Source organism: Xenopus laevis, chromosome 2L (genome assembly GCF_017654675.1).
Source record: "Xenopus laevis strain J_2021 chromosome 2L, Xenopus_laevis_v10.1, whole genome shotgun sequence".
NCBI classification, from domain to species: Eukaryota; Metazoa; Chordata; class Amphibia; order Anura; family Pipidae; genus Xenopus; species Xenopus laevis.
The window spans coordinates 112,953,860-112,981,293 of record NC_054373.1 but is presented as its reverse complement, the minus strand read 5'-3'; the positions used below and the strand labels follow the sequence as shown (position 1 = coordinate 112,981,293).

The 27,434-nt window shown below is 39.2% G+C and overlaps 1 pseudogene; it reads right to left on the bottom strand.

Annotated features, from left to right (window-relative positions):
- Positions 1 to 449: 449 nt before the first annotated feature.
- Positions 450 to 27,425, bottom strand: LOC108707529 (annotated as a pseudogene).
- Positions 27,426 to 27,434: the final 9 nt, after the last annotated feature.

Sequence of the window (27,434 nt, the reverse complement as noted above, 5' to 3'; positions counted from 1 at the left end):
CACACACTATTCTTAAAGATGATCGATATATTCATATCCATAAAATGTACATGTCGCCGAGGAAAACAAACCAAGATTTAGATGTAACCCCTCCCAGCAGCTGTGAATGTTAATGTACTCTCCATAACCACTTAAAAGTATTGTTTTTTTGTGAAGGATGTGTTAAATTATAAACATATTTTATCACCTATCATTTATCAATATATGGAACATTTTTTAAAGGAATTGTAACCACTTGATTGGTTTAAATATCTGGCTCTATAACTGCTCTTCCAAAAAATTAACGTAGGAAAGGTTGTCTCTTGTCTGTCTTTTCCAGGTAATTTAAAAGCACTTTTTTAAAAATACGTCTCCAAAAGCACCTGTTGTACTCACTCTGCTATGCATCATGTTTTTAATAAAAATTGTCAAGGGCAGAGGCATGACAACAGCATCAGCTACTTGCAACTTATTCAATCATGGGCAGAATGACAATCCTCTAATTTGAGTTGCATTTCTACTGCTTTTGTAACCGCACGAACAAGTTAATTACTGTTGGATAGTTTAGGACAGAGGATCTTTGACAGAACAGTGTAATAGGGCTCTCTAGACAAACACACTGAATAGAGGAAACTCAGCATTTTTAGGCTGAAGGAGATCAACCAGAAAACACAAAGTTCCGGAAAGCCGTTCATAGAGACTATAAATGCTTTCGATGGTACAGGATCCAGCTTTGAATTCATCTGAAAATAGGAACTCTGCAAACCTAAAGAGAAAACAAATACATGTTAGATTTGGTAATTATTTCAGACTCATCATCTATTAGTAGGGATGCACCAAATCCAGGGATTCGGTTCGGGATTCGGCCAGGGTTCAAGCCTTTTTCAGCAGGATTCGGATTCGGCCGAATCCTTCTGCCTGGCTGAACCGAATCCGAATCCTAATTTGCATATGCAAATTAGGGGCAGGGAGGGAAATCACTTGACTTTTTGTCACAAAACAAGTTTTCCCCTTCCCATCCCTAATTTGCAAATTCGGCTGAATCTTTCTTGAAGGATTCCGGGGTTCGGCCGAATCCAATATATTGGATTCGGTGCATCCTTATCTATTAGCTGCTTAGTAAGCAATGTGTGGTTGGCTTTCTAGGTAAAATCAGTAATATCTAACATAAGCAATTCACTGTTAAACTCTATAAGGCTAATAAGCAGTACAGTAGCCAGGACTTTATTATTGTGTTTACTCTCTAAGACCTATACACAAAAAGGGTTAGAACTAATTTATGGCTCCAGGAGCTCTATGTAATAGCTACTGTAAGCAGTTTTATTATTGACTTTCTAAGAGTCATACATTAAACGTATAAGCTTTTAGTTGCTGGCTGAGGAGTCTGCATCTAATACCTGCTGTAAGCAATTCATTGATGACTCTCTAGGACCTTTATGAAATAGTTAAGAGCAGGCAAACAATTGTTGGCTCTGTGAGCATTATGTAGTAGCCACTGTAAGCAATTCAATGTTGGCTCAAGCACCTTTATGTAAAAGCTATTGGAAGAAACGTGTTGCTAGCTGTCTAGGACTCATATGTACTACTTATTGTATGCAATAACTTTTTGGCACCAGGTGTGAAATACCTACTATAAGCAACTGTTGTTGACACGTTTTAGGACTGATATGTAAAATCTGCTGTAAGCAATTTGTTTTGAAACACTTGAACCAATGTCAAAATATCAAAATGCATACAGTAAACAATGAACCTATAGTTATATAGGACTAACATTTAAGTTATACATTTTTGACTGGCAAAGATCTATAAGCAAAAGAGACCTTAAAGGCGAATTAAAGCTTAACCAGCCCAAAGCAACCACAGCCCTTTAGCAGGCAAGATCTGTGTCCAAAAGATGCCCCAGTAGCTCCCCATCTTCTTTTCTGCTGATTCACTGCACAACCTCTCTGCTGCTGTCACTTACTGAGCTTAGGGACTCAAAATATACAGTACACATAGAATATAAATATCACAATAAAAGGCTGATTAGTAATTAATACAGATGACTACTACATGGCAGCACAGAAACCAGTGCAATTAGCATCATAATTTAATAATCAGCCTTGTAGCATCAGTTTATATGACAGGACAACCTCATTTTCTGCTTGATAATTTGCGACAACCCCTAAGTTTAGCTTCTCAACATCTGCTCAGAGCTCACTGAGCATGTGAGTGTCGCAGACACTATCCAAGATGGTGACCCCCTGTTACAGGTTTGAAATCCTGGATCATTGCTGCTATTGAGAAGCTGAAACTTTAGGCTGGTGCAATAAGTTAAGTATATAACATATGGCATTTTTAGATGTATTCATTTTTAGGGTTTAGTTCTTTAAGAATTAAATTGTTGACTAAGCAATTTTTACTCATACCACTCAAGGGCCCATATACCAACGGTAGCCAAATAATTATTGTCAATATAGGCCCTTATGCAGAGTTGACAAAAGTCAGGGGCACAAATATAGTGGTAGTACAATTGCAGCTTTACAGAAGAGTCTGTGGAGCATTTACATGATGTAGACCAATACATCTTCTTAACATCACTCACCTCTATGCTCTGTAAATGTATTTTGAGTTGCCTGTGAGTCTGTAAAGCAAATAAAAACATAAGCGCTGCCTGCAACCCCATGGCAAATTCCTGGGCCTTTCTTTAGCAGTCCCTTTTGCCATGTTAGCTCTCCAGATCTGATGCATGTGTAGGGCCCTATAGGGATACAGGCCCTATAGAGTTAATATTTTCACCATTTCCTTGGGTTATTGGGTAGAATCCCTGTTACAAAATAACCTTTACAGTGATAGGCTGAGAGATTTGGTGACACTGCTCTGACTCACTCCTATAAAGTGTGTGCAGGGAGTGGCCTCTTCCTCTTTTGCCTCTGGATGTGATTCCAGCTGGATGTGCTCAGGGGGACTGAGTGCAATAGGCCCAGAAGAAGGCATGTGTCCAAGTCGGGGACCAGGTAACCCCGTGAATGAGGAATAGTTACACTAGGGCAGACTTGTCATAGTCTCTCTAGGAGAGAAAGGCAGATAGGATAGAGAGAAAGAGCAGCTGAAGCTCCAACAAGGATTTACAGAAAGGGAGTAGCTTCCCAGAGGCTCTGTGTGTTGCCTCCAGTCAGGGACCTCAGTGAAGAGGGACTGTAGGGTAGAAGCTGCTTTCCTGACAACTTCCAGGAGGGAAAGGTTGTACTGCATTTGCCTGTGTACTCTCTGTGTGAGCCTGCCTTGTTCTGTGTGAACTCTCAATATGCTGTTTCCTCAACTCCTGCGTGAGTACTGAAACCTGTGGTCATTTGCCCTTTTTGGCATAATAAACCGTTCCTGATTGTTAAAACCTCCTGGCGCCCAAGTTGTTTTTGTGTGCATTGTAGCCTGGGGGGGATGTAGTTGCACTACACCATAGAGGGAACACTTCCACTTAGCGAAGGCCCTGCCCTGGGTGTAAGTCGCGTGTAACCCATGCTCTAGTGTTCTAGCTGGTGAATTAACGCCGAGTGGCCCAAATAGGTGTTACATTTGGCTGCCCAACGTGGGGTATTACCCCTTTAAATACCAGGCTGTGCATTGTTTTGTTCGAATCGTACGAATGGATGTACGAATTTGTCGGAGTGTACGAATGGATCGTACGAATTTTTCGAAGTGGATTAACGGAACGTACGAATTCTTCGAATCGTACGAATTTCCTTCGAAGTATTTGGCCGTGGGTTCGGGCTTGGAGGTTCGCCCCGAATTTCACGAAGGCCTGCGGATGTCAGTTGGATGGGAGGAAGATGGATGTCCCGGATGGAGCCATTTCCTGCTCATGTGTGATCCTGGATCATGGATCTGGAAGAAGAGAACCTGGAGGATGGATTCTTCTGATGTTTGCTACAGCTCTTCTATGGACTCCTGCAGAGTGAGATGCCTAGATTGCTGCTTGCTTGTTTTTTTGTGGCTGGAAGGACTGCTGGACTCAGTGGGTTCTAATTCAGGACTATTGATCCCCACCACAACTCTTCTGCCTTGTTTCTGCACTTCAAGGATGACCTGTGTGGACCCTTGGGAGGAAAGAAAGTTTTTGGCGTATAATAAAGTTGACCAACTGCAACTGTTATTATTTAATGTTGATACAGTATTGTGCATGCTGTGTTTCCTTTGCAGTGACCATTGTTACCAGGTATGCCTAGGAGAGGATACCAGAAGTGGATGTGATGGTACTGTAAGTTGAAATGTTGGGGATTGTTAAACCATTGTCAGGAGAAATGGGTTTTTTTCCCCCGGGTGAATGTAGGGCCCTATAGGGATACAGGCCCTATAGAGTTTATCTTTTCACCATTTCCTTGGGTTATTGGGTAGAATCCCTGTTACAAAATAACCTTTACAGTGATAGGCTGAGAGATTTGATGACACTGCTCTGACTCACTCCTATATAGTGTGTGCAGGGAGTGGCCTCTTCCTCTTTTGCCTCTGGATGTGATTCCAGCTGGATGTGCTCAGGGGGACTGAGTGCAATAGGCCCAGAAGAAGGCATGTGTCCAAGTCGGGGACCCGTGAATGAGGAACAGATATACTAGGGCAGACTTGTCATAGTCTCTCTAGGAGAGAAAGGCAGAGAGGATAGAAGAGCAGCTGAAGCTCCAACAAGGATTTGCAGAAAGGGAGTAGCTTCCCAGAGGCTCTGTGTGTTGCCTCCAGTCAAGGACCTCAGTGAAGAGGGACTGTAGGGTAGAAGCTGCTTTCCTGACAACTTCCAGGAGGGAAAGGTTGTACTGCATTTGCCTGTGTACTCTCTGTGTGAGCCTGCCTTTGATCTGTGTGAACTCTCAATATGCTGTTTCCTCAACTCCTGCGTGAGTACTGAAACCTGTGGTCATTTGCCCTTTTTGGCATAGTAAACCGTTCCTGATTGTTAAGAACCTCCTGGCGCCCAAGTTGTTTTTGTGTGCACAGTAGCCTGGGGGGGATGTAGTTGCACTACACCATAGAGGGAACACTTCCACTTAGCGAAGGCCCTGCCCTGGGTGTAAGTCGCCTGTAACCCATGCTCTAGTGTTCTAGCTGGTGAATTAACCCCGAGTGGCCCAAATAGGTGTTACACATGTGTCCAGATAGAAAGGTTTCCGGGTAAGCAGATATGCTTTGGCAAACAGATATGCAATGCCTAAAATAGCAAGAAGGCCATTAACTCTAAAGCGAATGAACTGAAAATGAAAAAAATACTATTTTCTCAATATAGCATAAATCACCTGAACTACGTCTAAGCTACTTTTTTCAAGAAACAGGGAGGGGGTTATAATGTGAGTGGAATCTTAGGAAGTGGCCCATATGCACCTCCCTGAGCCCTCAGCTTGGGGAGCGGATAACCATACATAAATCTGATGGCAGGCACTTAAATAAAGGCGATCTTCCAACAAATTGTAGAAATCAAGTAGAAAAGATTTATTGTGTCCTCCACCTTACGCGTTTCGTGCTACAAACACTTAATCAGATTGATTAAGTGTTTGTAGCATGAAACGCGTAAGGCGGAGGACACAATAAATCTTTTCTACTTGATTTCTACAATTTGTTGGAAGATCGCCTTTATTTGAGTGCCTGCCAGCAGATTTATGTAAGCTACTTTTTTCCCATTTAATAAGGGAATTATATGTTACTGAATACTGGAATAAAATAATAGTAGTAAATAATGCATCTGTTACTAAAAAAATATTTATTTAAATAAAAAACATGCAAACTAATTAAATAGACAATAGGGTGTAGTTATGTACATGTAGGTGCTTTTCAATTATGTTTATAGTTATGATATGTTTATTATTATTGTGGCAAGATGCACACAATGTCACACATACTGTAGAACCCAATACGCCAACATCAGAGACAAGATATTGCAAAGACTACTTCCTCAATGGTCCAAGGATTCAATATACTCACATTACAATTCCTCAAATGTTCAGGGAAATGTAATAAAATTGCTAAGTCTGAATAGGCACTAATAACACATATCAATTAATCATCAAGTAGCATTTACTTGTCATCTAACTGAAAGCAAACATCTGATCTGGTTGCTATTGGTTAATGCTATAGACCTAATTCAAACTTTGTGACTTGTAATACAGGTATAGGATCCCTTATCTGGAAACCCGATATCCAGAAAGCTCCGAATTAAGGAATGACTGTCTCCCATAGGCTCCATTTTATCCAAATAATCCAAATTTTCTTAAAATGATTTCCTTTTTCTCTGTAATAATAAAACAGTATATTGTACTTGATCCCAACTAAGATATAATTAATCCTTATTGTAAGTAAAACCAGCCTATTGGGTTTATTTAATGTTTAAATGAATTTCTAGTAGACTTAAGGCATGAAGACCCATATTGCGGAAAGATCTGTTATCCGGAAAACCCCAGGTCCCGAGCATTCTGGATAACAGGTCCCATACCTGTACAACACCCAAGGCATTTCTGCAGCCAGTTTAGCAATCTTGTTATGGGTTGTCAATCCCTATTTTTGTCGAATACTGCACTTTATACTTTACTCTAAGGGGGTTATTTACTAAAATTCATTTTTTTTCCTCTTATTTTACCAAAAATAAACTCAACCTAGCTCCCGTCCACAAATTTAGCAAATGTCAGACTATTCTGATTTTAATTATGCCCAGAACACAAAAAATAGTGCAATAATCAGATGTGCACACAGACGAGCATTGGCTGTCACTTGACAAATTCTATACTGAGAAGCTAAATTTAGAGCCAACAGGGTAGAGCAGAAGGTGGAATGAGGTGGCTTCTGAAAGTGCTGCAACGTCTGACTAGGAACTTTCTTTCTAAAAAGGCATGAACCTGTCAAGCATTAAATGAGCTGGCATATCAGCTTATCATTAGTATTGTTAAAGTTCTACAGCACAGCAGAGAATGTTTACAACATTGACAGCGTGAGCAAAAGCATCTGATCCTGACTCTAGGATAACCACTAACAAGCACCTCATTAACCCCTTAGCTGTATGCGACGAGTGGCATAATCATGTGGCAATTGTGATTGGCTGCTTTTGGTTACTTCCAATATGTTCCTTTTGTTGTTAATCCCTCTATTCCATCTGAAGCAGATGAAGGTGATATTAATTTCCTTCCCTATAGGTTATATTGCTGACATATCTTCTCCATTTGTTCCACAGGAACAAGTTTAAGCGTGAGGATACTACTTAATGTCTTACTTGATATATTAATATGTTCTAACCCTGGGCACCATGGCACCAATGTACAAGCTCATTCTCTCGTTCTATCACTCCCCCTAATTCTGGGGGCCAATTACACTCTCCCAAACAAGGTCCCGGTCTGCAGGCTGGAGATAGTCCTGGTAGGACAAAAGCATTTGCAAAACAAATGATAGCCCATGTGCTGCACCTACAAAACCAAATAGAATAAAATGTGGCAGAATAAACAGAAATGGTAATATATTTCAAGCAGTCTATGTTTATACAGATATATATGTATGTATACAATGCATAATTACTGTCACGACCGGCACCCAATACCAGAACAAGTGCCAAGCACCCTGGTCTCGGCTCGGCTTCACCAGTAGTGTGACCACCGTTGGGCTTCGGGAGGACCCCTCAGCTTACTTGGGTGCCACCTGGACTTAACGAAAGGTGCAAGGCAAGATGTTCTGGCTGGCAAGGGACACGGCTGTTAGCAGAGTCTTTTGGGCCGAAGGTCACGGTACAAATGGAGCAGGCAAGAGAATAGTCAGACAGACTGGGTCGAGGCAGGCAGATATCAAGAATCGTCAGGCAGGCAAGGGTCAAAGCCGGGTAAACAAACAGATGGGATCAGGCAGAAAGAGTAGTCGAGATGCAGGCAAAGGTCAGAGTACAGATATCAGAATTGTCAGGGACAGGCAGGGATCAAAACCAGAATTCACAGATAAAGTTTACAGGAACAAATAGCACAAGGCTTCAGGAACCACTAGAATAAAGATTCAATCATGGGCACCCTCTGGAAGCACTTTCATACTATTTATAGTTTAAATTTGGCGCCATTGCGCACTGGCGTCATCACGCCAGCGCACCTGTGCCTTTAAAGGACATGGAGGCGCTCGCGCGCCCATAGTAGAGCAAGATGGCGCTGGAGCATGCGTTGGTCGTCCCCGCTGATGGCGGGGTAAAAAAACATTATTACATATTGTCAATGACTTTGGTAAGTTTTGTTGGAAAATGTTTCAGTGTTTTCATTGCAGGAGCAAGGCTGTAGCTTTAGCCATGCTGCTGCCTGTGTTTAGCAAATGTTACAATGTTACTGCTGTTTCATTCAAGAAGATAGTAAAAATTACAAATTAAAAGGGGGATGATACCACTTTTCCTAGAGAACTGTGAAATACTGATGCTGGCATAATATTATATTTTTATATTATAATTATATTTTCCCATATGAATTCTACCATAAGGCATGTTGTCCATGTCTCCAATGTTGTCAGGTAAAGACAGTTACATAATATCAGAACATTGTCCATGATGGCTTTTTGCCATAGGGGGCCTTCAGGAAGGACTAAGAAAGCTTGTAAGAAACCTGCCAAAGATATAATGGCTGCTTAAGAAAAGACTTGAAAGATAAGCCCGAAATCCCTTTCTAAAAAGATAAAAAATAAATGTACATTAAGCTTTTAATTAGGGATGCACCGAATCCAGAATTTGGTTCGGGATTCGGCCAGGATTCGGCCTTTTTCAGCAGGATTCGGATTCGGCTAAATCATTCTGCCCGGCAGAACCGAATCCTAATTTGCATGTGCAAATTAGGCAGAGCCGGGCCAACCCGGCCAGGAGCCCTAGGCAACCTGGCCGGCGCCGGCTTAGTGTTTGCTCAATTGCGCAAGCGCAAACCTACGTGCCAGCGCGCATGCGCGAACGTACGAGCCAGCGCGAATGTACGCGCCAGCGCGAATGTACCAGGGGCAGCCAGGGAGACAGGACCGGACATGGGATAGGCGAAAGAGCAGGTATGTGCCTGGCGCCCCCTCAGCTTTGCGCCCTAGGCACGTGCCTACTCTGCCTACCCCTAGTTGCGGCCCTGAAATTAGGGGCACAGAGGGAAATCTTGTGACTTTTTGTCACAAAACAAGGAAGTAAAAATGTTTTCCTCTTCCCACCCCTAATTTGCATATGCAAATACATTCAGTTCCCATATGCAAATTAGGATTTGGTATTCGGACAAATCTTTTGTGAAGGATTCCGGGGTTCAAACGAATCCAAAATAGTGGATTCGATGCATCCCTACTTTTAATATGAACAAAAGATGAAAAGACAGTGAAGATAGACAGCAAGACTGATGGACAGTTGGACAGACAGATTATAGACAAACAGTATATATATTGGAGTGTAGCAAAAGCTAATGATCAGAGGCACAAAGAAAATCCATGCTTTGCATGCTCACGTCAGCTCACCCAAATATTCTGTCCCATAATAAGAGTACATAAGGGGGAATAGTTTTCTTTTTTTCTTTAAATAATGCTTCCCAGATTCCAGGATGGCTTGGCAGATTGATCTTATCTGAACTGGAGTCAATACCTGTAAAGGAAGATACTGTTTGTTTAATTATGTTGTTTAAAGAAATAGCAAATGATTTACTTTCAGTTATACCTGTATGCTGATAAGCATCCCTTGGTTATGCGGATGCATGTTATAGTATATAGTGAGGCTATTTTTTTTGATGCAAGGCAATGTGTCAGATCCTATTCATAATACCATTCATACAGTCAATGGCGGATTAAGGACATGTGAGGCCCCTAGGCTACACTTTCCACAGGGCCCCCTTCTAGGGTAGGGCTTTATTTCGGCGTGGTAGGCGCCATGTTTTGTTTTTTTTAAAAAAAAAAGCAGACCGCCATGTTAATACGCTAGCGGCTTCAGGCTTAGGCAATGGCATATGACAGCATATTTACGCGGCGAAACAAAAATAACAAAAATTATTCCACTGTCTGCAGAAATTATTTAACTGTCTACAGAAATTATTTCACTGTCTGCAGGCTACAAAAATTATTTTACCGTCTGCATGCTACAAAAATTATTTCACTGTGTCTGCAGAAATTATTTCACTGTCTGCAGGCTACAAAAATTATTTTACTGTCTGCATAATTTATTTCTGACTGTTTCACTTTTAGGCACAGGCTGGTTCTGCCTCTACAGCTGTTACTGGGCCCAGTAACCCTCCCTGCTGCTGGCCGACCCAACCCCTCACCTGAAGTTTTTAATTAATAAAAAAACAAAATTCTCTGCCCACTGGCACAGTGGCACTGACTGCTGCAGGACCAGGGGTGCTACTGCTAGTCTGCTACAGTCCACTATGCTGGCCTGGCCCCTTGGCCTGTTGGGTTCCCCACCAACCCCCATGCCATGTTCTAGCTAGCTGCCTGGGACTGAATCTGACTGTCTAAGACAACCGTGTGCTTAAATTATGGAGTAAGCTGCCTGCAAACTAATAATAGCAACTCTTTGGCTTGGCGGGTGGCAAGTGGTGACAACTGACGAGTCAAAACGACGAAGAAGTCAGACTACGTGTGTTCTCTGCTTGAGTCTTTGATTGCGTGTGTGCAAAAGTGCGCCATGCTCAACTCTTTTAAGCCTTCGGCGCACACCAGTGACGTCACTGGTGAGCGCCTTCCAAAGAAGATAGTCACCCGTGCCTACTGTGCCTTGCTGACGAAAATGTTCTCCGACTTCTTCCAGTCCCAGGCAGCATGCCGGGGGGGGGGGGTGGCAACCTAAATAAGCACTAAATATGAAAACGTGTAAGAATAAAGTTCAATGTAATCTCTGTATACAGAATAAAACTCCACTGGTACAGGGGCTGATTTAAATAATGTAAAATATCAAATCTTATTAATATTTAATAATAAATACAAATAATAATATACATAGATCGGTTTATTGAGAAAGGTAAGTCTCTTAGGCACAGAGGCTCTATAACTTATAAGGTGTGGTTCACCTTTAAGATAAATTTTAGTATATTATAGAATGTCTAATTCTAAGAAACTTTTCAATTGGCCTTAATTTTTTCTTATCGTTTTTGAATTATTTGCCTTCTTCTTCTAAATTTTTCCAGCTTTCAAATGGGGGTCTCTGATCTCATCTAAAAATGCTTTGTAAGGCTACTTGTTATTGATACTTTTTATGACTCATATTGCTATTTAGGCCCTGCCCTATTTATATACCAGCCTCTCATTCCAATCAATGCATGGTTGCTAGGGTAATTTGGATCCTAGCAACCAGGATGTTGAAATTGCAAATTAGAAAGCTTCTGAATATAAAGCTGAATACATCAAAAACACAAATAATAAAAAAAAATGAAAACCAATTGCAAATTGACTCAGAATAAAACTTTCTATGTAATACTAAAAGTTAATTTTTAAAATATTTAAAGGTGAACAATCCCTTTAAAGGAGAAGTTCGTCTTTAAGTTAACTGGGCATTTCAATTGGTCTTCATCATTTATTTATTTATTTTTAAAGATTTTTAATTAACTGCTTCTGATCTTCTGACTCTTTCCAACTTTCAAACAGGGGTCACTGGCTCCAGCAGATAAAAAATGTTTGCTCTGTGAGGCTACAATTGTATTCTTAGTGTTAATTTTATTACTTATCTGTATATTCATACCATCTCCTATGTATATTACAGTCTAGAGACCAGATTTAACTAAAAGTTAAATTAAAGGTGGGTAACCCTTTAAAAAGAGCCAATGCTGAACTAGGGCCATAGTCGCCCTGTAAGATCTTGTATTATTTATATTATTATATCATATTATTGATATTGTATCTTCATTATCGTTTATTCATTGGTCCTTGTGCTAATGTGAGTTTTATGTTTAGAAGCCTCTCAGAAGGGTGATCCTGTCAGTGTATGACTGTGATTTCACAAGTAAACAAATGATCAAGTTACCAGAAATCTCATGTTGAGCTCCAAGCTGTATACTAAGGTTCCACATTAATTATAGTTAAAGGAACATTGAGCTATACTACTGTGACACCTAGTTGGTTGCGTTAAATATACATGACACTTAAGGCAAGCAAGCTTTGTGGTTTGAACAATAATTCTCATTTACATAGGTTTAGACAGGGGCATTTTATAGTGATAGAGTTCCCTGCAGGAAACAGTGGGAGGGAAAAATTGGAGGGAAAATTGAAAGGTAGAAGGGATGAGCAAAAAATAAGTTTTGGAGTGACATGAAGAGCAGAGTTTAAAGATGCGGGGCAGGGGGAAGGGAGGAACAGATCAAATATTTGGGAATGGGTAGAAGAAAAATTAAAAGGACAAAGCAGGAAAGCAGAAATTAAAAAATGAAAGAAAAAAAGGAGAGGTCAAACAAAGTAAAGCAAAACTGATGGGAGATAAAAAGTAACAGAAGTTATAACCCAAATAAAAGAAATTGGTGAAAAGTTTGGATATTAAAAAGAGGGGGGAAGTGGTGCATAATGGGCCTAAGGAGTGTAAAAAAAAGGGGGAGACAAATGGAAACTTTATTTAATGGGAACTGTCACTATTAATAAAAAGAAAACTGCTACACTGTACAAGAAAGTATGTTTCATGAACAGTTTATTTTTTTTGCTTACAGTTGTTTCAATGTTTAATGCTTTATTTGTTACTTCTGCCACCAAGCAACATGTTCCTGATATCACTTAGTGAAGACTTTTACCTGTTTGAATTGGCTAGTTTCAGTATGAGTCAGCAATCTGCACTGCGCCACTGACAAACAGCATGGCTGCAGCGGGAAAATGATGTTAGGTTGAAGAAGCACACAAGTTAAAGCTCAAAAACTAATTGCAAGTGCAACTGCTTCAATGTTGATGCATTGCCTTAGTTATGCCAGGATCTTTTTTTTAATATATCTTTTATCAATTCAAATTATTCTCCCCAATAGTGTTTGTATCAGAAATTGCAATACTATAACTTAGGGATGCACAGAATACCAAACCGAATCTGAACCCTAATTTGCATATGCAAATTAGGGGTGGGAAGGGGAAAACATTTTGTACTTCCTTGTATTCTGACAAAAAGTCATGCAATTTCCTTCCCCCCCCCAAATTTGCATATGCAAATTATGGTTTGGATTCGGTTCAGCTGGGCAGAAGGATTCGGCCGAATCTGAATCCTGCTGAAAAAGGCCTGGCGAATCCCGAACCGAATCCAGGATTTGTTGCATCCCTACTATAACTAGTAGATTTAGAAAACATACCAATATATATTTGCCACTAAAGCACAGTTATTTCATCTCACAGCAGTATTGTAGCTAAACAATTTAGAAACAAGGCAGGATGTTTGGATATGAGTACAAACATGAAAGCATAAATGTCCTAGGAATGATTGTTATTCAGTTTTTTGTAAATCCAGTTTATTTCCAGGTGTTTGATGCTGATCCTACAACCTGAAATGTAATTGTTTGAACTGTGCCAATTGGGTTGTTTTCATTCTAGGCATGCAGCATAGAAGAGTTAAACTAAGGGGCAGATGTATGAAGGGTCGAATATCGAGGGTTAATTAACCCTCGATATTCGACTAGGAACTAAAATCGTTCGACTTCGAATATCGAAGTCGAACGATTTAGCGCAAATCCTGCGATCGGACGATCGAAGGATTTTAATACAACGATCGAAGGAATATCCTTCGATCAAAAAATCTCAGGCAAGCCTATGGGGACCTTCCCCATAGGCTAACATTGACTTCGGTAGCTTTTAGCTGCCGAAGTAGGGGGTCGAAGTTTTTCTTAAAGAGACAGTACTTCGACTATCGAATGGTCGAATAGTCGAACGATTTTTAGTTCGAATCGTTCGATTCGTAGTCGAAGTCGTAGTCGAAGGTCGAAGTAGCCCATTCGATGGTCGAAGTAGCCCAAAAAACACTTCGAAATTCGAAGTTTTTTTAATTCGAATCCTTCACTCGAGCTTTGTAAATGTGCCCCTAAGTGTTATCACTGAGAGCATCTGCCTGCAGACTTGTTATCTCTACAGAACACTCACCAACAGGAAACCAATGCCTATTAGCAGCTAAATATATCACATCATATAAATATAACTGCTGCCTAATTCTTCTGGTATTCCCCTTCTCATGATCATTATGGAGTTTAATATTCTACTGAAATTAATTCATTCATTGCCATGGAGTGGCTTTGTCACCGTTTTTCACAGCTGCAGTGAAAGTGACAGCTTCGTTTCACTTTCAATCTTAAAGGTACATAAGCAACAGGCATATTAATAATTGTATTAAATGTTAAAGAGCTTCTCAGGCAAATGGTAATTGGCCCTGCTTTGTCTCGTGAATTATTGCCTCATACTTTGTGTATATCTGGAATCTAGAATACAATCTAGAATACAGTATTTCTTCCTTGCTTGCTAGAATGGCAATAGAAATGGTTTTCAGGGTAAAACACTAAAAAAAGCAAAGTAGAAAATTGTTTTCCAACAATTTTACTCAACTAAGTCACATATTTTAAAGGGGTGTTTCACCTTTGACTTAAGTTTTAGCATGTTATAGAATGACCAAATCTAAGCAACTTTTAATTTGTTCTTCATTATTTATTTGTTATAGTTTTTTAATTATTTGCCTTCTTCTTCTGGATCTTTCCAGCTTTCTAATGGGGGTCACTGACCCCCAGTTAAAAAACAAATGCTCTGAAAGGCTATAAATGTATTGTTATTGCTACTTTTAATCACTCATCTTTCTATTCAGGCCTTCTCTTATTCATACTCCAGTCTCTTATTCAAATCAGAATTTAGACCCTAGCAACCATATTGCTAAAATTGCTGATGTACTGCTCCTTCTGTGTAAAAAGCTAAATAACTCAAAAACTACAAATAATAAAACATGAAAACCAGTTACAAATTGTCTCAGAATATCACGCTCTACATCATACTAAAGTTTAATGCAAAGGTGAAAAACCCCTTTAAGTTTCCAAACTTAAAGCTTTCCAAACCCATACTCTCTACTTTCTAATACTACTACTCTACTACCATTCATAATAAATAATAATGCTAAATTCGTGCAAGGGAAATGCAAGCTTGAGTAGTATATGTAGTCCAGTTTGTAATTCCATAGGTAGCCATATAATCCAATCAATAAACCACATCACAAATCAAGGGGGTTATTTATGAAAACCCAGGGCAGAAGTGCAAGAGCAAGTGCATGTCTTTTAGTACTCATGCACAGAGAACTTGTATTCCAGGCATGTCTAAGCCCTGCAACTCACCACAGACTGAAAAATCTGGTACAAGTTGCCAGCGGGTATAGTTTAGCTCTGTCCTTACTGCCTGCCATAGGGTTTACCCCCCACTCCCTAACATGTACTTCTGAATGATGCACAAGTTAGTGGACACCTACATGTTCCTCCCCACCCCATAAATACAGAGCTGCCAAATGCATGCAACACTGTATTCATCAGTCCAGCCGCAGGTCTGCGCAGCAGCTTTTTAAAGCAGGAGGGCAGTGTGCAAAGTGCAAGAAAAGAGTGGATTGTGCCTGTGTTTTTTTTTAATTTTCACACTTCCTTCTTGTTTGAACATAACCCTTATTGTTTCAGGCGAACCTCTCCTTTTTCCCCATGTTCACTGAGAAAAGGGATAGATGCACCAAAACATCATTTAACAGTGATAAGACGGCCGTGAAACTCTCTGTAAAAAAATACTGGCCTTGCTATGATGTTATAATTTTTTCTTATTAATAACGTTGGAATCAAGCTTCATTTTACTGGCCAGGCTCGTAAAAAATACCGGCCAGGTGGCAACCATAGTCATCTTAATGGGCAACTGGACTAATGCTCCCAGATTTCATCTGGGAATCAAGTAGACCAAAACATGCCAAAAAGCATCACACACATCAATCAATCATAATTGACAAGGAAAGTCAAAAACACTGGTAGGGGACAATTTTGTAGACATCAATCTGGAGACCAAAATTACTACCTTTTTCACCATGGGTCATGGCACCTCTTCCTTAAAAAAGAAAATCATGCTTTCGCTGGTCTCATACAGTACTCCTTGCTATATTGCTCTGCACATGAGCCTAGCCTACGGAACTGCAACAGGTGTCTGGACCACAGGAAAGCTGTCTCACCTCACTCTGAAGGAATGCAGAAAAGAATACTTGTCCAGTTAATTTGTGAGTGGCGCACATGATGAAAGGTCCTCCATGTTCCTTGTGGGTCCATAACAAACTGACTCCATGAGGTTGGACATTCCTTGTGCTTTAGAAAACTTATGTCAGCATATCATTTAAGCTTCTGCATAGATAACTGATAGGCTTACAAAGTAATAGATGTTAATTGCATCTCCTTTAAACATTCCAAATATACATTAAATTTTACAGCTGTACTTTTGTAAATTGCCAGTGAAGCTTTCAATGTGTTTTCCATAATAATAAAGATTTGTAATGTTGTACCACCAAGCATATACCATACATAACCATATCGCCTTAGTGTCTACATTGGACAAGAAAACAACTGATATTAATCCAGGTTGCAAGAGTCACACTTTAACTGTGTAATTTATCCACAAGGTGGCATTGTTCTCTCTTGCAAAGACACAGTTGGCCTTTTGAAGCTATACACACATTTTAACTGTTATAAATTATATGCAAAGGACAAATTGAAAAAAAAAATTAACGTGAGAAAATCTAGCTGTGTAACTCTTCTAAACTCCTACATCCATAGTATAGTTGTTTATTAAGATAGATTGTCTACTGCTCCAGCTAAACTGGTCTCTATTTGTGGGAAAAGAATTTGTTACAAGAAATTAGGGACACCGTTATCAAAATGGCAAAAACAGAGGCCTGCTCCTGATATTCTCCAGTTAGGAGTGAGCGGATGCTGGGATTCTAGCTTCCCCAAAAGATTCTGCCCAAGGTTGACAGAAAGTGGATTTTTGGATCAGAATGAGATCGGTACTGTTAACTTTTTATAATTATACTTGTGAAATAGTTAAAGAGCAAGTCAACCCCAAAATAAAATTTTGCATAATAAAAGAAAACGTAATTCTAAGCAGCTTTGTAATATACATGCATTACAAATTGTCTATGTTTTTTAAGTTATTAGTGGTGCTTGCGAAGCAAAGCATCACTACTGTTATCTTGCAAACTTATTTTTATTCTTCTTCCGTATGAAAGTTTGGCGCGTAACTAGTCCCGCACCGTTTGTCCTAGACCCATGAATGAGGTGTCAAATCGTGCGGCTTAATCGGGAATGGGGTGGTATGACTTTTCTAAGGGGTGGGTGGTTAATTGCCCCTTGCGGGGGCAATTAACCACCCCGAAAAGTCCCATAGATTAACATTGAGGCCAACTTTTGACAAATTCTAGCGCAGAGAGGGAATCTTGTAGAAACGTTAAATTTACCACATTTGAAGAGGTTTGCGACCTGTGTCAGATGATACCCCACACGAGGGTATAAGTTTTACCCCCGGGGCAGGAGAGGTCCCCAAATTTGCCCCATTGACTTATAATGGGGAATTTATCGAATAATTAGTTTGTCGCAGACCCATGAATGAGGTGTCAAACCGTTCAGCTTATTCGGGAATGGGGTGTTGTGACTTTTCTGTCCTATTTTGGGGACCCAAAAAAGTGAGCGGAGCCGCAAACAACCAATCAGATTTTCCCTATTGACTTCAATGAGAAAATGTAAACAGCTGTAATTCTCACAGTAATAAAGCCAAAACTCCCAAACTTGGCACCGTGGGTCACTGGGTGACTGCAGCCAAAATTTACAAAAAGTGGGCAGAGTCTACAACAGCCAATCAAATTTCAGCCATTCAATTAAATAGGAAAATTTTAAACTGCTGCCGCTCTTAGACGGTTAATGGCAGGGTCCTCAAACTTGGCACAGTTGGTCACTGGGGGACTGGGATTAAAATTAAGAAAAGTGGGTGGAGCCAAAACCAACCAATCAGATTTCTTTGATTGGTTTTAATGGGAAAAATTAAGAAGGCTGCCATTCTCTCAGTATTGATGTCAGGGACCTTGAATATCACAAATGTGGTCGCTGGGGGTTTCCACTTCAAGTTTAGAAAAAGTGGGCGGAGCCACCAACAACCAATCAAATTTCATTCATTGATTTTCAATAGAAAAAAATAGAAATGCTGCCATTTTTACACATTAAATGACAGCATTCCCAAACTTTGGTATGTTAGTCACTGAGTGACTGTGGTTCACAATTAGGAAAAAAAGGGGCGGGGCAACAACAGCCAATCAGATTTGGGCCTGAGTTTTGCCACGGCAAGCACCACTCACATTTTCTTCAGGAAATGTACCTCTCTAGTTATTATATGTATTGCTATTGAAAGCAGTGTTTGTCCCTTTCTACTATCTGCCCGAATGGCTCAGACTGTTGATACAATGTAAGACAAGGCAGCTAATTAACAGGCCTGTCTTTGCTGGGGAACTAAGATTTTTGTAACATTGTATAAAAAGTAGCAACCAGGAGTCCAGCAAATGCTGCTTTCGATAGCATTTTATTTTTTTTATTTTTTTTACAAATAACTTTAAAAGCAATGCATTTTTTAAATAAATGTATATTGGAAAGTTACTTAGAATTCTGTTATCTTCTATTAGGCAAGTTTCTATTTTTGGGTTGCCTTGCATTTTAAGTACTGCAGTCAACATGTAGTTATATCTGGTGCTCAATAGGGACCATTATTTAAGTGCAAGATAATAGTTATAACTTAGCAGCAATCTTCACATGTCATTACCCAAAAGGTCCCCATAGACGCAAAGATTTTTCGTCGGTGAACGACTGATTTCAGTGCAATCCGACCAATCCGTCAAATTATCATGACGTTAGTGGCAATTTGCATTTGCATACTGGCAGAAATATTTTTTCAAGAAAATGTATTATCGCCAGGTCATGGAGTCCTGGAATTGTAAGGGATATTACAAGACTCTAACCACTGAAAAATTTCAGTGGCAATCAATTTTATACATGCCTACAAATAATACAGGTATGGGATCCATTATCCTGAAACCCGTTATCCAGAAAGCTCAGAATGATGGGATGCTGTCTCCCATAGACATATTCAAATAATCTATCTTTTTAGTACCTTGTACTTGATTGAAACTAAGATATAATTAAACTTTATTGGAAGCAAACCCAGCCTACTGGATTTATTTAATGTTTAATGGGGTTTCTAGTCGACTTTAGGTATGGAGATCCAATTTATGGAAAGATTTATCTGGAAATCCCAGATCCTGAGCATTCTGTATAACAGTTCCCATATCTGTACTAGCACATTGAAAAGGAATATGTATTAAAATTTAGGGATGCACCGAATCCAGGATTCGGTTCAGGGATTTGGCCTTTTTCAGCAGGATTCGGATTCGGCCGAATCCTTCTGCCAGGCCGAACCCGAATCCTAATTTGCATATGCAAATTAGGGGCGGGAGGTAAATCACGTGACTTTTTGACACAAAACAAGGAAGTAAAAAATGTTTTCCCTTCCCACCCTTAATTTGCATATGCAAATTAGGATTCGGAATTTGGACGAATCTTTTGCCAAGGATTCGGGGGTTCGGATGAATCCAAAAAAGTGGATTCGGTGCATCCCTAATTAAATTACCTATAGAATATAATATCATTGAATGTAAGTGTGACTTAGGGGCTGATTTATTAATGTTTATATATTTTTCTTTTCCCCAAATCAAATTGATTAGCACTAAAAAAAATAGTGCATTAGACGAATTATTCTAATCTACAGAAATGTTTTCATTCGTTACATGTAAAAACCCACAAAAAACGCGAATGCAAAAATCATGTAGAAATCAATGGGAGCTGTCATTTTCCAACTGTAAACTCTTTTCTCACTTCAAGGTTTTCTTGGGGTTGTTTTGTATTCACACAAAAATTCTTACTAAAACAAGCATCCCAAGGGTTTCAGATTCTTATTTGGAATTCTTCTGTATTTTGATTAGTTTGCACTTTATATATTCAGATCTTTTAATAAATAAGTAGACATTTGTGTTTTTAGGTTTTTCTAGGTAAAGCTTTACATAGATAAGATTTATTTTCAAAACAACAAGTTTAAATCACCTTATAAAAACAAAATATACAATATGCCACTGTATCATCCCCTTCCTGTTTTCCACTTTTATTTACAGTATATGAATGGGAGCCTGCCTAATGTTTCTGAAGAGGTACATTTTTTGCATCATTACCGGCAATAGACACTTGACTGCCTTCCTTCTTTGTATTTTTGGCAATAGACACTTGCCATTTATTGTTTAAGTGCAGGTATGGGAGTTCTTATCCAGAATGCTTGGGACCTGAGGATTTTTGGGTAAGGGATCTTTCTGTAATTTGGATCTCCATACCTAAAGTCTACTAAAAATTATATAAACATTAAATAAACCCAACAGGGATTGTGCATCCAATAATGATCAATTATATTTGGGTTTAGTTCTCCTTTAAGGTAGTGAGCCATTAAAGAGGTGTAACTTGACTACAACACTAGCATGTCTTCATAAAGTGACAGTGAGACTAAATAGCATGAAGATGTTAGATTTTCCAAATGTCACGTAACAGACTGAAAGGTATGGCTAACCTGTGGCACCCCATTTGTTATGCTGGTGAAATGGTGAAGATTCCAATCCTTCTAGCCTATAATGATATATTATATATATATATATCTATATATATATAGATATATATATATAATTGTAATGCAGATTAAATCGTGAAATTTAAATGATATTTAATAAATTAACTGTTTCTACTTAGAGTAAACTGACTGATGAGTCATGAAGAAAAGAGATTACAATGACCTTGACGCTCAGCTCAGGTTTTTTATTGTCGGAAATCCACTTATAAAATTAAAACACGATTAAATGAAATAAAATGGGAGTTGCTGAAAAATAGGTGATATTTATGAGAGAACACAATTATTATTTTTTTCACACTGCTTTGTATTTTTTGCATCAAAGTGAACATTCTACCTACAGCTGCACATAACCTTTATGTTTGGTTCAATACACTTTGTCTTGTGGAGTTGCATGAATCATTCCTTTTCATCCAAAGATGTTTTGTAGCAGTGTTACAGGTGCATCCAGTGAGCTTTCTGCTCCCTCTGCTTGGCCAAAGCCACAGGATAACAAATAGAATCTGCCAGTGAATAATTCTGAGTGTCAGTCATCTTTAAAACCTCCAATAAGAACAGAATCCCTGGGGACTGACAGAACTATAAGCATTTCATTTCTGTAAAGAGGGGGCAAACTTAATAGGGAAATTAAAAAAATGTAATTCCAAGCAATCTTCATATATATATTAATATATTTTACTTTAAAATGTTCATTTGTATCTGGAATTGCTGAAAGCAAATTAACTGGCCCTTGTTTTTGCTTTCATTGCTCATCCTTATTGTAAAGAATTTCTCCTCCAACTAAGACTACAATTCCCACAATGCCTTGTATGTTCTGTAATGACCGGACCTGTATGCTTTAATTGGTATGTGTAATCAGGATGAACAGTGCAGATAACAGAAAGGGACATGAACTATTTAATTATGGTTAAGTTGCATAGAATTCTTTCTTCCATACCACTAGACCTTATTTTTATTTTATTTTTGATGGAATCCCCCTAAACCGGCTGAATTTATAATGCTGATTTATGCCAAATTTGTACATTTGCCTTCTAAGCACTACTGTTCAGAAAGTCTTACCCTCTACTATTACTTGACAGTTGACATAATAATCTAAATGTACTTTGACATTAGAGTGCAGAGGAAGGTTCGATTGAGATGGAATTCATATGAGTTTTATTCATGTTTTGTGTATTCTGCAGAGCTTTGTAAAGAGAAGACAAGCCAACAAAGTTCAAAATGGTAACTGACCCACAAGTGTTGAGACGGAAACATTGGGCTTTGCTATTGCAGCTCTATTTCTGAAGTCTTGCAGGAACTCTAAGCCCTGCCTTGACATTAGGGAGTTTTATTTACTTAGCATGCCTCCAACAATTGTTAGTTAGTTAGTGGATCAGACAGGTTACAAGATTTCTGTCTGCTAATTATAATATCTCTGCATGTATTGCCTATCTGACTATATCAATGTGTGACTGTCACTACTATTTGTCAGACATAACTTTTGTACGATTGCTGTCTTTGAATTAATGGTCAGAACCTCGTCTGATTTGTTCTTTTTTTTAATATTTTATTTAATCTAATGGTTAGTGGTAGTTCGGGAGAGTGCAACAAACGATAATGCGTTGGATATATTTGCCCGTCTATGGCCAGCTTTATGCAAACCCTGGGTTTGATTAACATTCTTAATGTAAACAGTTGTTGGTTATGGCACCTAATCTCGTATTCTAATGGATTGGATTAGTTCTCATAAATGTCCCTATTCCCTGGGGATGACCTGTGGCATCCTTAGTTGCCAGTATTCTCTACAATAGAGTATCTACTATCCAATAATGCCCTTTATCTGGCTGCACTGGATTGGAAACACGTTTTCCCACAGGATATTTAAACAAATGTTAAAGGGATACTGTCATGGGAAAAACATTTTTTTTTCAAAACGAATCAGTTAATAGTGCTGCTCCAGCAGAATTCTGCAGTGAAATCCATTTCTCAAAAGAGCAAACAGATTTTTTTATATTCAATTTTGAAATATGACATGGGGCTAGACATTTTGTCAATTTCCCAGCTGCCCCTGGTCATGTGACTTGTGCCTGCACTTCAGGAGAGAAATACTTTCTGGCAGGCTGCTGTTTCTCCTTCTCAATGTAACTGAAGGAGTCTCAGTGGGACATGGGTTTTTACTATTGAGTGCTGTTCTTAGATCTACCAGGCAGCTGTTATCTTGTGTTAGGGAGCTGCTATCTCGTTACCTTCCCACTGTTCTTTTGTTTGGCTGCTGGGGGAAAAAAGGGAGGGGTGATATCACTCCAACTTGCAGTACAGCAGTAAAGAGTGATTGAAGTTTATCAGAGCACAAGTCACATGACTTGGGGCAGCTGGGAAATTGTCAAAATGTCTAGCCCCATGTCAGATTTCAAAATTGAATATAAAAAAATCTGTTTGCTCTTTTGAGAAATGGATTTCAGTGCAGAATTCTGCTGGAGCAGCACTATTAACTGATTCATTTTGAAAAAAAAAAATTTTCCCATGACAGTATCCCTTTAAATTATTGATGAATATTTCCTGTCTGCTAGAAATGGCGGAGGATCTGGTGTTTGAAACAAATCCTGTTATATGCTTGGAAATGTCTACTGATGCACTGACTGGCACAGCATAAGCCAAATGATTACTCCACTAGAACAGCTCACATATGCTCCCCAAGATTCCTGATTAGTATTTTTTGTCAAAGATCCAGTTGCCTTCCAAAAATATCACAAGGTCTATAGGGGATTGATTGAGGCTACCTCCTAAATGCTACAATAAATTATATAAATCCAGGGTCAGTCTGTTAAAATCAGAAATAAAAAATTATGCAAGGTGTGAAATCGTTTTCTTACATAATAACATATATACTGTAGTTACTGATGTGTCTAATTCCTACAAACATCTTCTGACCTTGGAAGTGACCTTGGAAGATTTCACTCTGCTAAGCAACCGTTGATATAGGTTTCCTGCAGTTATAACTGTATCCATGCATTTCTATAAACCTTCTTATTAAAATCAGAAAAAACATTTCTAGGCATGAATGGTCATTTATTCTCCCCAACTTACAGTATTTAATCACAATCAATTATATATATTAATACACTCGCCCAAGGGCAGGAAGTATAACTTTGAATTACAGTCCACCAAATAAGTGATTTTGTTCATAGAAAAATGACTCTTCCTGTTCTAATTGACTAGTAACATGCACCTTCATATTTGCATCTTACTCCAGCATGCTGGCTGCATCCTCCTGATGTATTAGGTGCAAGAATTTAGTGAAATAAAACTGTATTGTGAGTAAAAATGGCATACTTAGGGGCCGATTCACTAAGGGTCGAATGTGGAGGGTTAATTAACCCTCGATATTCGACTAGGAATTAAAATCCTTCGACTTCGAATATCGAAGGATTTAGCGCAGATAGTTCGATCGAAGGATAATTCCTTCGATCGAACGATAAAATCCTTCGAATCGAACGATTCGAAGGATTTTAATCCAACGATCAAAGGAATATCCTTCGATCAAAAAAAGTTAGCCAAGCCTATGGGGACCTTCCCCATTGATTTGACTTCGGTAGCTTTTAGATGGCGAACTAGGGGGTCGAAGTTTTTTTTAAAGAGACAGTACTTCGACTATCGAATGGTCGAATAGTCGAACGATTTTTACTACGAATCCTTCGATTCGAAGTCGTAGTCGAAGGTCGAAGTAGCCCAAAAAAAACTTCGAAATTCGAAGTTTTTTACCTTCGAATCCTTCACTCGAAGTTAGTGAATCGGCCCCTTAGTGTATATTTTGCACTTTGTACACTGCTTTCTTCAGAAATAAGCCCTCTCCTGCACAGGTTTAATAATAACATTATTCCAGAAATGGAAGAGTGAGTATTCAGATCGATAAAGTTCAAGTCCATAAATGTTGTTAACCTTTTCAAACATCAAGGGACCTCCACCCAGCACACTTTTAGCGCATAGAACATATAACATGGGAAAGTAAAAAGATGCTATGTGTGCAGATTCAGACCATCAGAATTAATCAACTGTGAAAATGAGAAAACCTTCTGTAGGACAAGGTATTATTATTTGGAATCCATTGGAAAGAACAGATTGCTTTCCCAAATCCCCTGAGGAATTAGACTATGTGAACAAATACTAATTACGATGTCACACCTTCTGGGTGAGACATGTCAATATGGAGATGTAGTGACCCTGAATAAATTGATTAAAGCTAATGGAAAAGTCTTTTTTTAAGAGTGCAGTGCTAATGTTTAAAGTAGGGAAGTGTTACCCTTATGGCTGCAGGTCAGAACTTCTAAACTTCTAGATCAGCGTTATTTATTTATTAAAGGGGTTGTTCACCTTTAAATTAACTATGGCATAACTAGTGTGGATTGGGCCCAAAAAGAATCTTCAAAGGAGTTCCATGATGATATAAAAGCACAAGGCTGTAATGTAATGATATAATGAACATCGGGCCGCACAACAGTTTGTTCTTGGGGTACACTAAGACGCCAAGGACTTCAATAATCAGGAAATCATAAGGCAGCTACATCAGTGCCTTTATTACTACACTGAATTTGAACCTGACTTTTGATATTCCTACTGTAAATAGTAAATATGTTATTTACTACAACAGATTTGCTCTATGCTCTGCCTAATAGCAGCACAGTTTTGGTCACGTTGTTGCCTTTGGCCCTTCCAGTCTCTCCATCACAAGACCTGATCCCACATTAAATACATACCAGAAAATGGCTCTTTAAGACTTAGCTGAATTACATTTGGTAGGAAGGAGGGTATCAAGTTTCTCAGACAGAAAACCTAAGCAAGGTGCAAGATATACTAGGACTTATAGGAGGCCCCAAGTGATCTGTTAGTTGTTCTTAATGCAACATGTGGAATCTTTCCACAACCCTCAGATATATTATGGAGTTTGCATGCAGTCTATGGAGGGTCACAGAACAAGTCTTTATAAGGTATAAAATAATGACTTTACACATATTATATTTCGCTAAATTACTGAGGAGGCATGAGAAGAAGAGACATAAGACTTGAGTAGGAGAAGGAGGTGCTATATGTTGCCTCTTTTACAAGTGGAAGACAGACAACTATAATTGTTGCCAATCAAAGTACCATGGCTGTGCTAAAGATGAGTAAGTACATGGTACAAAGGGTACCAAACACCTGATTAGCAAAAGATGTAGGGTGGTATGGCTTTTTAGTTATATTGTATATATGGATGAGCCAAATTCATATGTTTTGGATTCTGATGGAAACTCTTTATCACAAGATTCAGCCAAATTTCAACCCCAACTTTGCATGTGCAAATATGAGAAATATTTTTAAAAAATGCCTCAATTGTGGAAAAACATTTTTGTATCCAGACATCCCCATACAATTTGTCTGAACACATAGAAGTCAAATCTAAATCCTGCAAAAAAGTGCTCAGGGTCAATGAATCCTGAACCCAATTCCAGATTTGGTGTATCCCTAATTGTATTGAAGGCAGCTGGCATACTTTTAGCTTACTGGCTTTGAACCACAGTAGATGCAGAATAATGTATGTAACAACATATTGAGTCTTAAAACTGAGCCTTATATGAGGAGTGTTACATGGCATGTGCATGTTGGAGAGCTGCATGGTCTGATTAGATGATATGGGAGTAGAGTTATTCTAAAGTAATATCTCAGGCTGCATTCACAGATGGGATTATACAATAAGAATTCTGGAAATGAAAGGGGTAGTTGGCCTTTGAGGTTACTTTTAGTAAGTTATAGAATGTTCAATTCCTACCAACTTTGCAATTGCTCTTCATTTTTTTAAAAAAAAAACTCTTTCCAGGTTTCAAATGGGTGACCCCATCTAAAAACAAATGCTCTGTAAGGCTACACATTTATTGTTATTGCCACTTTTTATTATGCATATTTCGATTCAGGCCCTCTCCAATTCATATTCTAATGCATGGTTGATAGGGTATTTTGGACCCTAGCAACCAGATTGCTGAGATTGCAACCAGATTGCTGAGTATCACTCTGTATATCATACTAAAGTTAGTTTGTTTAAAGGTGAACAACCCCCTACATTATTTTAGGATAGTGGCGTGGATCAGTCCAAAATAACTTAAAATGCTATAACTGAAATATCAATGTACTTTGATAGCTCACTAGAATAAATAATGGGGGTATTATTGGGGGGTTACAGCTTCTGACTCACAGGCTGGACATTCTGATTTGCCTTTGAATAAAAAGAGCTAGTTCTTTGCATGTGCTCACGTTAGCTACATTATATACTGGATATATATTACTGGCAATGTATGGCAAAAGCTTGTGATCGCCAACAAAAGCCAATCCTGTGAGCCGGTCCCTTACCTCCAGCCCCAGCTTTTGCTTCAGCACCAGAGCCGTGCACAGGTAGCCGCTTCTTCCCACAAACAACTCGTCCAAGCCGCACTCCAGGAAGCCGAGCAGGGTGCACATCTCCCCAATCTCCCTGAACTTGTTTCGCTGGCGGCGAAATTTTGGTGAAACTAAACGGGTCAAATTCGCCCAACCCTAGTGGTAGAGCATGTAAGCAACCCCCGCCAGCCCCCCTCATCACTCCCCTGGACCAGCACTTTCTGTAGGACGCTCTCCAATGTGCTGAGTTGGACCGTTGCTTCGCTGCTCTGGCCGGACAGAAGGCTGCCCTTGTAGTCTGAGAAGCGATTGGCAAAGCATCGTTTGTTCTCCATGATGAAACCTGAGGGACAGAAGAAGAGACACGCGGGATCCGGTGCCATGGACTGACTAGAATATCTGTGAGGGGAGAAAGCTTATTTGAGGTGCTGGAAGAGTGGGAGCAG